Source organism: Phocoena sinus, chromosome 4 (genome assembly GCF_008692025.1).
Source record: "Phocoena sinus isolate mPhoSin1 chromosome 4, mPhoSin1.pri, whole genome shotgun sequence".
In the NCBI taxonomy this organism is placed as follows: domain Eukaryota; kingdom Metazoa; phylum Chordata; class Mammalia; order Artiodactyla; family Phocoenidae; genus Phocoena; species Phocoena sinus.
In genome coordinates this window covers 117,684,849-117,701,151 of record NC_045766.1, presented here as the reverse complement: position 1 = coordinate 117,701,151, position 16,303 = coordinate 117,684,849, and positions in this window count along the sequence as shown.

The window sequence follows — 16,303 nt, the reverse complement described above, 5'->3', positions numbered from 1 at the left end:
AATTATTTTTTACATATGTTAATAAAATTGATCAAATAAATAATTAAATTTCAATTTATATACCATTATACAATAAAATTAAATTCCCCTCAGAGAAAGCAGACTCTTTCTCCTGGGTTAATTCTATACCTCCCCTGATAATAAAGCCACTCTCAGAGTTGAATCTATTTTACTCTCTTTGTTTCAGATTTCTCTTTCAAGGATGTAGCACAATATGAACCTTCATAATTAAATTTATTCTATGAGAATGATGGAGTCACTTATATTGAACCTATAACTATTCAAAATGCCAAACAAAATATAAAAAGTAACTCTGAGGAAATCCTGGAGAGTGAGCAAAAGCAGAAAGAAACTGGAGGGCATTTGACTCTTTCAGGAAAGAAAGGAGCTGCACCAGGTGAAATCCTTGTTTCCAAGGCTTTTCACTGAGGACGCCCACCAGGTAACACCTGGGGAGGGGGATGAAGTGGGCTGACGCTCAAGCAAAGGCTCAGACTTGCTGGCTTCAAAAGTCATAGAAGGAAGTTTGGGATGCTAAATGGCTGAAAATTGAGAGGAGAAAATCAAATTAAAAAGACCACAGTGAGGGCGGTCCTCAAAACTGCATACAGTATGCAGGTTCGCAGAGCAAGTTAGAGGGAGCGCTGATTACCCAGAGGGAGAAGGCAGACCCCAGCTCAGAGAAGCTGTCTGGACACCTTGGGTTTGGGAGTGGGTGTGCCCCAGCTACTGTGAACTTGGACCCTGTTGCAGGAGCCTTTCTCAGGATGCTCTTCTTCTCCGCCCAGACTTGGAGTACATTAGCAGCAGGGAATATTTGATATTGTTTTTCAGAGCTACTGAATACTTTTTAAAAACTGAATTATTGGGATTCACTTCAAGATGATGGAGGAGTGAGACATGGAGATCACCTTCCTCCCCACAAATACATAAAAAATACATCTACACGTAGAACAAGTCCTAAAGAACACCTACTGAACACTCGCAGAAGAGCTCAGACTTCCCAAGAGGAAGGGCAACCTACACTCAGAGGTGGGGCCAAAACCAAAGCTGAACCCCGGGAGTTATGCGAAGAGAAAAGGAAATTTCTCCCAGCAGCCTCAGGAGCAGCGATTAAATCACCACAATCAACTTGATGTACACTGCATTGTGGAATACCTGAATAGACAAGAAATCATCCTAAAATTGAGGCAGTGGACTTTGGGAGCAACTGTAGACTTGGGGTTTGATGTCTGCAACTGTTTTTTTTCTGATTTTTATATTTATCTTAGTATAGTTTTTAGTGCTTGTTATCACTGGTAGATTTGTTTCTTGGTTTGGTTGCTCTCTTTTTTTTTAATTCTTATTATTTTTGTATTTTAATAATTTTTTTTCATTTGTTCCTTTATTTTTTCTTTCTTTTTTTCCTCCCTTTTCTTCTTGCTGTGTGGCTGACAGGGTCTTGGTGCTCTGCCCTGGTGTCAGCTGTGAGCCTCTGAGGTGGGAGTGCTGAGTTCAGGACATTGGACCACCAGAGACCTCCCAGCTCCATGTAATATTAATAAGTGAGAGCTCTCCCAGAGATTTATCTCTGAACATTAAGACCCAGCTCCACCCAAAGGCCAGCAAGCTCCAGTGCTGGACAACCCATGTCAAACAACTAGCAACACAGGAACACAACACAACCCATTAGCAGAGAGGCTGCCTAAAATCATACTAAGTTCACAGACACCCCAAAACATACCACCAGACGTGGCCATGCCCAGCAGAAAGACAAGATCCAGCCCCACCCACAGGAAGACAGGCACCAGTCCCCTCCAACAGGAAGACCACACAAGGCACTGAACCAACCTCACCCACTGGGGGGAGACACCAAAAACAAAGAGCACTAGGAACCTGCAGCCTGCAAAAAGGAGACCCCAAACACAGTAAGTTAAATGAAATGAGAACACAGAGAAATATACATTAGATGATGGAGCAAGGTAAAAACCCACCAGACCAAATAAATGAAGAGGAAATAGGCAGTCTACCTGAAAAAGAATTCAGAGTAATGATAGTGAAGATGATCCAAAATAATAGAAATAGAATGGAGAAAATAAAAGATACATTTAACAAGGACCAAGAAGAACTAAAAAGCAAACAAACAATGATGAACAACACAATAAATGAAATTAAAATTCTCTAGAAGGAACCAATAGCAGAATAACTGAGATAGAAGAATAGATAAGTGACCCGGAAGATAAAATACTGGAAATAACTACCACAATCAGAATAAAGAAAAAAGAATGAAAAGAATTGAGGTCAGGCTCAGAGACCTCTGGGACAACATTAAACACATCAACATTCAAATTATAGGAGTTCCAGAAGAAGAAGAGAAAAAGAAAGGGTCTGAGAAAATATTTGAAGAGATTATAGTTGAAAACTTCCCAAACAAGGGAAAGGAAATAGTCAACTCCAGGAAGCACAGAGAATCCCATACAAGATAAATTGAATGAGAAACACACCAAGACACATATTAATCGAACTATCAAAAATTAAATAAAATGAAAAAATATTAAAAGCAGCAAGGGAAAAGCAACAAATAACATACAAGGGAATCCCCACAAGGTTAACAGCTGACTTTTCATTAAAAACTCTGCAAGCCAGAAGGGAGTACCAGGACATATTTAAAGTGATGAAAGTGGAAAAACCTACAACCAAGATTACTGAGCAAGGATCTTATTCAGATTCGACAGAGAAATTAAAATCTTTACAGACAAGCAAAAGCTAAGAGAATTCAGCACCACCAAACCAGCTTTATAACAAATGCTAAAGAAACTTCTCTAGGCAGGAAACGCAAAAGAAGGAAAAGACCCTCAAAAACAAACACAAAACAATTTAAAAAATGATAATAGGAACGTACATATTGATAATTACATTAAAATGTAAATGGATTAAAGGCTTCAACCAAAAGACATAGATCGGCTGAATGGATACGGAAACAAGACCTGTATATATGTTGTTTACAAGAGACCCACTTCAGACCTAGGGACACATACAGACTGAAAGTGAGGGGATGGAAAAAGATATTCCATGCAAATGGAAATCAAAAGAAAGCTGGAGTAGCAATTCTCATATCAGACAAAATAGACTTTAAAAATAAAGACTATTACAAGAGACCAAGAAGGACACTACATAATGATCAAGGGATCGATCCAAGAAGAAGATATAGCAATTATAAAATTTTATACACCCAACATAGGAGCACCACAATACATAAGGCAAATGCTAACAGCCATAAAAGGGGAAATCGACACTAACACAATAATAGTAGGGGACTTTAACATGCCACTTTCACCAATGGACAGATCATCCAAAATGAAAATAAATGAGAAAACATAAGCTTTAAATGACACATTAAACAAGATGAACTTAATTGATATTTATATGACATTCTATACAAAAACAACAGAGTACACTTTCTTCTCAAGTGCTCGTGGAACATTCTCCAGGATACATAATATTTGGGTCACAAATCAAGCCTTGGTAAATTTAAGAAAATTGAAATCATATCAAGTATCTTTTCCAACCACAGCGCTATGAGACTAGATATCAATTACAGGAAAAAAATGGTATAAAATACAGACTCATGGAGGCTAAACAATACACTAATCAAGAGATCACTGAAGAAATCAAAGAGGAAATCAAAAAATACCTAGAAACAAATGACAATGAAAACACAATGGCCCAAAACCTACGGGATGCAGCAAAAGAAGTTCTAAGCGGGAATTTTATAGCAATACAATCCTACCTCAAGAAACAAGAAAAATCTCAAATAAACAACCTAAACTTACACCTAAAGCAATTAGAGAAAGAAGAACAAAAATAACTGAAAGTTAGAAGAAGGAAAGAAATCAAAAAAATCAGATCTGAAATCAATGAAAAAGAAAAGAAGGAAACAATGGCAAAGATCAATAAAACTAAGCTGGTTCTTTGTGAAGATAAACAAAATAGATAAACCATTAGCCAGACTCATCAAGAAAAAAAGGGAGAAAACTCAAATCAACAGGATTAGAAATGAAAAAGGAGAAGTAACAACTGACACTGCAGAAATACAAAGGATCATGAGAGATTACTACAAGCAACTATATGCCAATAAAATGGACAACCTGGAAGAAATGGACAAATTCTTAAAAAAGCACAACCTTCTCAGACGGAACCAGGAAGAAATAGAAAATATAAACAGACCAATCACAAGCACTGAAATGGAAACTGTGATTAAAATGTACCAACAAACAAAAGCCCAGGACCAGATGGCTTCACAGGTGAATTCTATCAAACATTTAGAGAAGAGCTAACACCTATCCTTCCCAAACTCTTCCAAAATATAGCAGATGCAGGAACACTCCCAAACTCATTCTACAAGGCCACCATCACCCTGACACCAAAACCAGACAAAGATGTCACAAAAAAAGAAAACTACAGGCCAATATCACTGATGAACATAGATGCAAATATCCTCAACAAAATAGTAACAAACAACATCCAACAGCACATTAAAAGGATCATACACCAGGATCAAGTGGGGTTTATCCCAGGAATGCAAGGATTCTTCAGAATATTCAGATCAATCAATGTGATACACCATATTAACAAACTGAAGGATAAAAACCATATGATAATCTCAATAGATGCAGAAAAAGCTTTTGACAAAATTCAACACCCATTTATGATAAAAAGCTCTCCAGTAAGTAGGCATAGAGGGAACCTACCTCAACATAATTAGGGCCATATATGACAAACTGACAGCCAACATCATTCTCAATGGTGAAAAACTGACACCATTTCCACTAAGATCAGGAAGAAGACAAGGTTGCCCACTCTCACCACTATTATTCAACATAGTATTGGAAGTTTTAGCCACAGCAATCAGAGAAGAAAAAGAAATAAAAGGAATCCAAATCAGAAAAAAAGGGTAAAACTGTCACTGTTTGCAGATGATATGATACTATACATAGAGAATCCTAAAGATGCTACCAGAAAACTACTAAAGCTAATCAATGAATTTGGTAAAGTAGCAGGATAGAAAATTAATGCACAGAAATCTCTTGCATTACTACACACTAATGACAAAAAATTTGGAAGAGAAATTAAGGAAACATTCCCATTTACCATTGCAACAAAAAGAGTAAAATACCTGGGAATAAATCTATCTAAGGAGACAAAAGACCTGTATGCAGAAAACTATAAGACACTGATGAAAGAAATTAAAGATGACACAAACAGATGGGGAGATATACCATTTTCTTGGATTGGAAGAATTAACATTGTGAAAATGACCCTACTACCCAAAGCAATCTACAGATTCAATGCAATCCCTATCAATCTACCACCGGCATTTTTCACAGAACTAGAACAAAAAAATTTCACAATTTGTATGGAAACACAAAAGACTCCAAATAGCCAAAGCAATCTTGAGAAAAAAAATGGAGCTGGAGGAATCAGGCTCCCTGACTTCAGACTATACTACAAAGCTACAGTAATCAAGACAGTATGGTACTGGCACAAAAATAGAAATGTAGATCAATAGAACAGGCTAGAAAGCCTAGAGATAAACTCACTCACCTATGATCACCTTTTTTTTGATAAAGGAGGCAAGAATATACAATAGAGAAAGGATAGGCTCTTCAATAAGTGGTGCTGGGAAAACTGGACAGCTGCATGTAAAAGAATGAAATTGGGACACTCCCTAACACCGTATACAAAAATAAACTCAAAATGGATTAAAGACCTAAATGTAAGGCCAGACACTATCAAACTCTTAGAGGAAAACATAGGCAGAACACTCTATGATGTAAATCACAGCAAGATCCTTTTTGACCCACCTCCTAGAGAAATGGAAATAAAAACAAAAATAAACAAATGGGACCTAATGAAACTTCCAAGCTTTTGCACAGCAAAGGAAACCATAAAGAAGACAAAAAGACAACCCTCAGAATGGGAGAAAATATTTGCCAACGAAGAAACTGACAAAGGATTAATCTCCAAAATATACACTCAGCTTATGCAGCTCAATATGAAAAAAACAAACAACTCAATTCAAAAATGGGGAGAAGACCTAAATAGACATTTCTCCAAAGTAGATATACAGATTGCCAACAAACACATGAAAGGATGCTCAACATCACTAATCATTAGAGAAATGCAAATCAAAACTACAATGAGGTATCACCTCACACCAGTCAGAATGGCCATCATCAAAAAATCTACAAACAATAAATGCTGGAGAGGGTGTGGAGAAAAGGGAACCCTGCTGCACTGTTGGTAGGAATATAAATTGATACAGCCACTATGGAGAATAGTATGGAAGTTCCTTAAAAAACTAAAAATAGAACTACCATATGACCCAGCAATCCCACTACTGGGCATATAGCCTGAGAAAACCTTAAATCAAAAAGAGTCAAGTACCACAATGTTCACTGCAGCACTATTTACAGTAGCCAGGACATGGAAGCAACCTAAGTGTTCATCAACACATGAATGGATAAAGAAGATGTGGCATATATATACAATGGAATATTAGCCATAAAATGAAACAAAATTGAGTTATTTGTAGTGAGGTGGATGGACCTAGAGTCTGTCATACAGAGTGAAGTAAGTCAGAAAGAGAAAACCAATACCGTATGCTAACACATATATATGGAATCTAAAAAAAAAAAGATTCTGACAAACCTAGGGGCAGGAGAGGAATAATGATGTAGATGTAGAGAATGGACTTGAGGACACGGGGAGAGGGAATGGTAAGCTGGGACAAAGTGAAAGAGTAACACTGACATGTATACACTACCAAATGTAAAATAGCTAGTGGGGAAGCAGCTGCATTGCACAGGGAAATCAGCTCAGCGCTTTGTGACCACCTAGAGGGGTGGGATAGAGAGCATGGGAGGGAGACAAAAGAGGGAGGGGATATGGGGATATATGTATACATATATCTGATTCACTCTGTTATACAGCAGAAACTAACACAACATTGTAAAGCAATTATACTCCGATAAAGATGTTAAAAAAAAAAACCTGAATTATTTACGTCTGCCTATTTTGAAAGGCATTAGACCTATGTAGTATGTTCCTTCAAAATATCATACTTGTTTTTCCCAGTTCGAGTTCTGTGGCATAAGATTAAAATCTGTGTGCTAAGAAAAATTATACACAACTTGTAAATACTGTAAAAATGAACACAACATTGTAAATCAATTATACTCCAATATAAAAAAATTTTTAAAGAGGTTTTTATAGTTTGACCTTTTGACATTATTCAGGAACATTGTTTAATAGGCCCACATGATTGTTTAATTATCTAGAAGTATGAACCCATTTACTATTTGATTAGAGTTTAGACCCTGAAATTGATGATTTCTTTTTATTTCAGGTACATATGGTAACTACAAAAGTTTTATTGCCCTGTAGGAAATTGATCAGTTTTTACATAACCTAGCAATCTCATTCTAACGTTCTTCTATAATTGCCTGTAAGTTCCTAGTTTCTCAAAATGCTCTTTTACTGGATCAGTCATTAACGGGTTTATAAATCTTTGGCATGCATTTGTTCTACATTTGTATTACTGTGTTTTTAACTTTTTGAAAATAATGCTTTGACATAGAGATTGTGCATATCTGGTAGGTATACACATAACATTGTGTGATAATAAATGTGCTTAGTTTTGTTGTTGCTTTACAATTTAAAAAAAACCCACAAAACTGTGTATAACCCCCACCAAAAATCTCAGCTGATTCCTGGATGTGCCCAGGGTGGGATATGGAGAACTTCTGGTTTGCAAGCTTGGGAGATGATCTGGTGAAATCTGAAACCAACCCCTGGACACGGAAAGGAAGGAGAGACCCAAGAAAGAGGCTCATTGGAGCTTCATATATGGAATTTTACCTAAGGAAATCCCCCAATATCTCATCCTTTATTTACTCAGTACCTTTGGTGAAGACCTATAACATGCCCTGAGATGGGCACCACAGGAGATACAAAGTGAATGAGACACATTTTAGCTTTACAAAGAATTTACAATCTAGGTTAGACACTAGTGGTACGTATAAATATACAAATAAGCAAAATAAATATAAGTAACTCAAGCACAGAATAATCAGGGAATTGTGGTGGTTCACATAAAGAAACATTTACTTCTAGGGTGATTGTCTAGAGAAAATAGTATTGTAGGCAGCTTTTGAAAATGAAAAGCATAGTCAGAGTTTTGACAGGTGAATGTGTTTCTATATGGCATTCTAGTGGATAAGGCCATATTAATTAATGTTCACGAATCTGATAAAAGAACAGGTTGCAATTTCAGACACTATTTTATACTATCATTATTCTGCCAAGGCTTATGTAATTTGAATTTTATGTAAGTTAAAAACAATCTACTTTTAGATTCAATACCAAACAAATCTCACTACATTATTAATAGTGTCGTCCCTCGGTATTCATGGGGGATTGGTTCCAGAACCCTATGGATACCAACACCTAACCAATGCACATCCTCCTGTATATGTTAAATCATCTCTAGATTACTTATAATACCTAGCATAATGTAAATGCTATGTAAATAGTTACCATCACTCAGCAAATTCAAGTTTTGCTTTTTGGAACTTTCTGGAGTTTTTTTCCCCCCAAATGTTTTTGATCTGCTGTTGGTTGGTTGAACCCAAGGATGCAGAATCCACAAATACAAAGGGCTCACTGTATTATTAAAACCAGCAAGTACAAGAAATTCCTCATGATTTACTCTTTTTAGAAATAAACAAAACAAAGAAATAAAATCATACAAAGACATGAAATTATGCATGCTAAAATTTATACACCACTTCTCAAGTGAAAAGAAACTGAACTGTTATTGACCATCTTCCATATATCAGGCGTAATGGGAAAGCAATATATGTGTATCATTATTTTGTGTATATGTTTACTCTGTGCAAAGCACTGTGCTAGATCCTATAGAAGAAGAAAACAGGTCTTCATTCTAAGGAGTTTGCACATTAACAAGGGAAACACACATGGGTTCAGGTACCATGAGTGAGATCTATGCATTTATCTGTCCTAAGTCATAAATATCCCTGTCTATTCAGAAGTAGGAAACATTTTTATCGTACCTCTTGTCTGGCATACAACTGTTTCTTCAGAATCTTCATTATAGTACTGCTCTGTATTACAGCACTTAGACTGTATTTTAACTGTGTACTTGACTTGCTCTTTTTTTTTTTTCCTGTCATCACCTCACATTCAGTGTGTCTAAAATAGACTTCATTTTTCCCCCAAAGTGGCTGCCTCTCATGATTTTGTTTCTGATCCTGGTAGTAATGTTCTTTGTAATGGCAGAGCCTTAATATACAGCAAGTCCCTTTAATTCAAGTCCTTACTTTCAGCCCTGATCAGACCTTGGATCATATTGGTCCTCTCTTCATATTTTTGAATCACTGACTTGCTTTTTTGACACAATAAGATAGATATTAAGGGCAAAGACTGAGTCATCACCTCTTTTTGCCTCAGAATCTGGGAAGTCCTGGAATATTCCATTATTCAATAAACACTTCATTAAAGGGATTAAAGTCCTGGAATATTCCATTATTCAATAAAACACTTCATATTTTAAAAATGACTTTAAAATAAGTCATTTTTTAATTACAAAACCTTATTTAACCAAAGACTACCCTCATAACCATAGAAAGTATGGAGCGATAGAGTAGGATGTGACATAAAATGATCCATCCATTCTTTTATTTTCTCAGCCTGACTTCTACAGTCTTCTCCCAAAGCACTTTAAGCATCTAAATTATTTTAAATATATACGCTGCAAAGGGTAACCTATAACGTATTTTGTTATTATATGCCAAAGTTCAATTAAACATTTGGATTCATATTTAATCTAAATTCTACTCATAGAAAAGTTCTCATCTTTTCTCCACAATGGAAATAGAAACCTATCATGTGATGGAAACTATTTAATAAAGATTTCATGTCCTCCTTAGAATTTAAAATAATAACAAAGCTTATGAGTTTTTTCCTACTTTTCTCTGTTTTTGAAAAAAAATAGACATATTTAGAGCAATTTACAGTAAAATTGAGCAGAAGGTACAGAGATTTCCTATATACCTCCTGCCCCACATACACGCAAGCCTCCCCACTATCAGAATCCTGCACCAGATGATACATCTATTGCAGTTGATGGACCTACATTGACACATCATTACCACACAAAGTCCATAGTTTACCTTAGGGCTTACCCTTGGTGTGGTACTTTCTATAGGTTTTAACAAATAGGTGATGACTCATATCCACAATTATAGAATCGTATAGAATAGTTTCACTGCTCAAATAATCCTTTGTGTTCTGCCTATTCATTCTGCCTCTTCCCTAACCCTTGGCAATGACTGATTTTTTTCTTTTTAATAGACTTTATTTTTTAGATCAGTTTGTTTCATAGCAAAATTGAGTGTAGGTACAAAGATATTCCCTATCCATAACCCCTGGTCCCATACGTGCACGTTTTAATCATTTCCACTGCACGCAGAGAGGTGAATGCAGAACCAAAAGCTAGATATCCTACTTCTAAATTCTGTGTTCTTTCCACTTCACAGCAAATACATTTCTCTAAACACAGTCCCTGCTGTAACAGACTGGGCCTACAGGCCCACTCTATACAAAGTTCATTCGGGGCGATTATGGCCCTAATTCCTTTATTAAAATTCCTCCTAAAAGGATCATAAAATTTACCCTTTAAATATTAACCAAATTTTAGTGACTACAAATAATTAGCATTTGATTATTTGTGAAGTCTGACCTCTCGGAAAGATTTTTGTGTCTTCCGTCTGTGCTTTCCTTCAAAATTGCATTTCCTATTAATAGTTTCATTAATAAATAAGGAGTCAGTCACCTAAGTCCCTTCATCTGTAATAAAGGGCTTTTGGGACTAAATGGACTTAGTTTGTTTCCAGCAATAGAATTTAGTGATGACACGATCATTATTTTCCCTCATAAAATTAGAATCTCTCAGAAAAAGTTTATTAATTTAAAAAATGTGACTATATTAATAAAATGTTTTTCTATTCCCGAAGTGACATTTTCTTATAAGATTTAGCATATGGAATAAAATTATATTGAAACAATTTAGCAATGTGTTAGATAACATTAAATTATTAATAATCAAAGTTAGTATTTAGAGAACTATAGTTATATAGGTAATTATAATCATTTTTATAAAGCTGATTATTAATAATAATTATCAATATTGTTATTAAAATGAATTGATGCCAATTCAGAGAATAAATAAAAATATATCAATGAACGGCATTTATATATTTGTAGAGAATGTAAAGGTGTGATTGGAATCTGCTAAGGGATAAGATGTCTGAAGGAAATGTTTATCAGTACTTCTCATCAAATAACAGTCTTCCAGAAATAGAGTGCCTTGCTCAGATCTCAGCCTCTAGAGAATTATAAATCTGGGGAGGAACTCTGAACATCTTTGAGAGTAATTTTCCCTGTAAGCTGTAGATAAGACACCTTACTAGGCATCACACCTTCCAAAACAGTACATGTGACTGAGGCACATCATCACCTACAAGAGAGACTTGTAAACTCCCTCTGTATTATGAAGAGAAAGTGCTTAAAGGCCAGAACCTCTCTGCAGCATTCTGTTGGCACCATACCCAAGGCTGACACTCCCTTTCATGTGGATTGTAGAGTCCACTTTGTTGAACTAACCCCAAACTAAATGAGAAACCAGGAGTGGCAAGGGAAGATATCTGGAATTGGGGATGAATAAACCTCTTTAAATTGTAATTTTGTGTCCAGAGGTGCCTTTTTTAAACTTTGTCCTCTGAGATTACACACTGTGAAAAAGAAAATAATAATATAGGTTTTTATCTTTAATTAGACATACTCCTTCATATATCATTAATGATGCTGATTTTTTTCAAGATGCTTATATTTGGTAAAATTGGATTCTATCTGTAGTTTTGCTCTGTTTCCATCTGAAAAAAAGCTAACAATGATAAAGGACTTTACAGGTTAAATTATGCAATGAAAGATCACATTCAAGTTACCACTGCAAATGTGAAAATGAAGATGGAACCCTCTTAAAATGTAGATAAATATGATCTATTATTTATATGACTTTTCCGATTTTTATTCAAACTATCAAGTGAAGAGATTAGTTTCATAGAAACTAACTTTTGACTTATGAGTAAGATGATCCAGTAGTTCACACTTTTATCCCTGGAGAGTAAGATTTAGAAATCAGGCCCTCTGAAGTACCAGAATCACAGTGATCCCAGGAGACAAGGAAGAGACAAGGGCAGCCACTGCCTGTACTTTCAGAGGGAAACCTGACTTCTCATTTTCTTTACAGAACAACTCCTGAAAGATTACAGTATGATGATTTATACCTCCTTTAATTTGAAGCTAGTGAGGTTGATTAAGTGATTGAAGCAATTACTTTTGCTAAAAAAAGTACTATGCTGGTAAATGTCAAAGGACACTGAGTGACGATCATAATTTTCTGATTCTAAAAATGCAACCTGGGCTTCCCTCGTGGCGCAGTGGTTAAGAATCCTCCTGCCAATGCAGGGGACATGGGTTCTAGCACTGGTCCAGGAAGATCCCACATGCCGAGGAGTAACTAAGCCTGTGCACCACTAATACTGAGCCTGTGTGCCACAACTACTGAAGCCCATGCACCTAGAGCCTGTGTTCCACAACAAGGGAGGCCACTGCAATGAAAAGCCCATGCATCACAACGAAGAGTAGCCCCCACTCACCGCAAGTAGAGAAAGCCCGCATGCAGCAACGAAGACAAAATGCAGCCAAAAATAAATAAATAAATAAATAAGGTTAATATAAATTATTTTTTAAAAAGACAGAACTTTAAAATAAACTAATAAATAAATAAATAAATAAATATGCAACCTAAGTAAAGGTTGCTTCAGCCTTTGCTTCAGTTAACTATCTACACTGCTCACACATCACAGCCAGACGTTCTGTCCATTAATGATGAAAAACAGGAAGTTCAACTAAGTTCAAATGAGGAATGTAAACAGAAAGGAAGTTCAGGGTATGCATGTATGACAGAGTAGATTCAGCTAAATGACTTATATTTTCTATATCTAAAAAAGGACAATAACCTTATAAAGATTGCATAAAACTAGTAATTAAAAGTTACATTGTTTTGTGAACATATATATATAGAGATTTCTAAACATTTAGGGGGAAAAGTTTATCCACCAAAGAAATCTAAATGATGCTAATATTTACAGGGTCAGCTAGGAAATAATAGAATTTTTAGAGCTGGAATGTGCCCTTACTAATCAAATCTTCTCTTGAAAGTTTAATTATTCATTATATCTCATTTCTCCACTGAATGAAGTTATTTTGAGTAAAACACAAATTCTAATGTGAATAAAAATACAAATTTGAAATTGAATAGAAATAAACTCCTTTAGCAAAGTGACCTAAATTTTTTAAAAATTAAGAACTCGCAAAAGCAGAATTTTAAATCACTTGCCCCAACTTTGAACTTGTTAAAATACAGACACTATACAGATCATCCCCAAATTCTGATGGATTGGCCTGTGATTTTACGACTTTACAGCGGTTCAAAAGAGATAACACATTCAGTAGAAACTGTACTTCAAATGTTGAATTTTGGTCTTTTCCCTGGGCTAGTGGTAAAAGGTACAATACTCTCATATCCATAGCTGCAACTCCCAGTCAGTCACGCAATCACAAGGGTAATGTACTTAATGTACTTAAAACCATTTAATGTACTTAAAACCATTCTGTATCCAGACAACCTCCTTTTTTTTCACTTTCAGTACAGTAGTCAATAAAGTACATGAGATATTCAACACTTTGTTATAAAATAGGCTTTGTGTTAGATGATTTTGCCCAAGCGTAGGCTAGTGTAAGTGTTCTGAGCATGTTTAGGGTAGGCTAGGCTACGCTATGCTGTTCAGTAGGTTAGGTGTATTAAGTGCATTTTCGACTTAATGATATTTTCATCTTATGATAGGTTTATTGGAACATAACCCCATCATCAGTAGAGGAAGATCTGTGCTAAAAACACCCCTTTTCTGCTGTTGCTTGTCAAATTATTGTACGTCACCATTTACTTAACAATGTGAGAGATATCACGCAAAACATTTAACACTCAAATTATATTGTAGCATTCCAGGGCCACCCAAATATACTGTTTATCCTTGAGTCCTGCATCATTCAATGGAATACAACCTCCTTCAGCTACACCTACTCCATTTTATCCTATCCTGCTGTCCCACATCCATCATGCCCTATTTCTGTCTCACCCATCATCAAAGGTGCCCTCACTTACAACTGCACTTCCTTACCCTTCACTTCTAAAATCAAGTGCTCCTACATGTTTAAGCAGTTTACATAAACTCTCTCTTCTTACCCTAATTAAAACCTGGATCTCCCCTGAGTATACGATTTTCTCTATAAAATTTCTATAATTATAAAAGCTACTGTAATCCAGGTTACCTAGGGCTGTATCCTATCCCTATACAAGGAGTCTATACACACTTGGACAGGAAACAGTAAAAAGGATTGACCTTGTGATTTCTCAAACTATAGGCATATACTCATTACCACACTCACAATGTGGGTGTTTGATGATGGTGATGATGATGATGATGTTAGCTGACCAGGAAGGAAAGGAGATACTTCTCCTCTGCATGTTCTTAATACCTCCTCATCCATCTTTCCTAAAGAGAATTCACATTATATCCCAAGGACAGATTAAGCTATTCTTTATGCAAAACTATACAGAGTCCAAGAATGGGAATTTGATTAGCAAAAACAATTTGATGCAGATACCTGGGTATCGCGTACCACACATTCTCCTGGAATGCCCAATTGCATCCTGAAACAGTGACTAAATTCCTATTCTCTTTGTGTATCTTGTAAATTTCACAGCCTCCTGTCATTCATTTTCAAAGGTTTTTTCTTCTCCATTAGGTGTCTGCCAGTATGCAGTGGAGATGGAGGAGTCTTGGTCTCACTGTTGGTTGGGGATATGAGGCTTTCCACTTCAGGGTGCCGCTTTCAACAAAATCTTTCGCAAATCCACCAATGGGTTTTCCTTCTATCTCATTTGCTGAAATATGGTCACAGGGTCTCTTTTAGGTACAATACAGCCTAAAAGTCCAGTATACTGCAAAGAGGATCAGGATGCCACGTGTGGTTTAGAGCAATGATATTTTACCACATGAGAACATTTTATCACATGAAAACATTGCCATCCTCCACAAGTTGGGGGGTTCTAGTAGCAAGGAAGAAGGTAGAAATAGATACTCCATAAACCACTATGTTTCCTAGTCAGTGACTACAAATTACTCATTGTGAAAAAACTTAATGTTAAAACTCATAGAAAAGAAGAAAAAATAGAAAGTTATATATTGTTCTTTATGGATGAATACCAGTGTTCTCACATTTTATTTCTTCAGTATATTATGTAATACTTTCATGAAATTTATGAAACGTGGTAAAATTTTTCTAACAGGATGAAACCCTAAGGAACAGTGATAGAGTAGAAAGTTCTTATTAAACAAATGTTCATCAATTTCATCAAAGAAATTGCCAAGCCTTTGGTGACTATCTACCAAGGCCATCTATTCCATATTTGGAATATGAACAGCAGTTATTTCTTACATTTAACCAAGTGAAAACGTGGTAATGGATATATAGCTACGCATAAAATACAATGTCTATATATTCTGGTGGAAGGTAAGAGGACCTCTTAGTAACAGTGATGAGATTGAATTATAAGCACTGTAAAAAATAACTCTCATTTTTTACTCCAAAAGAATAAGAAGGGGAGGGCTTCCCTGGTGGTGCAGTGGTTGAGAGTCCACCTGCCAATTCAGGGGACACAGGTTCGTGCCCTGGTCCGGGAAGATCCCACATGTCGCAGAGCGGCTGGGCGCGTGAGCCATGGCCGCTGAGCCTGCGCGTCCAGAGCCTGGGCTCTGCAACGGGAGAGGCCACAACAGTGAGAGGCCCACGTACCGCAAAAAAAAAAAAAAAAAAAAGAAGAAGAAGAAAGAATAAGAAGGGGGAAAAAAATGTGCTATTGTAAGATTAAGGTGAGTCTCACAAATGGCAGAAAGGCACTGACACTGATTTTTGATAAGGAATCAAGAGACCACAGAAATACCACCTCTCCCACATTCACCAGGAAATCTCAGTATGACAGCCACCAGATGAAGCAAGTATACTAAGAAATAGGAAATAAGATGTTATGCTCTCTTCACCACATCTTCAAAAAGTC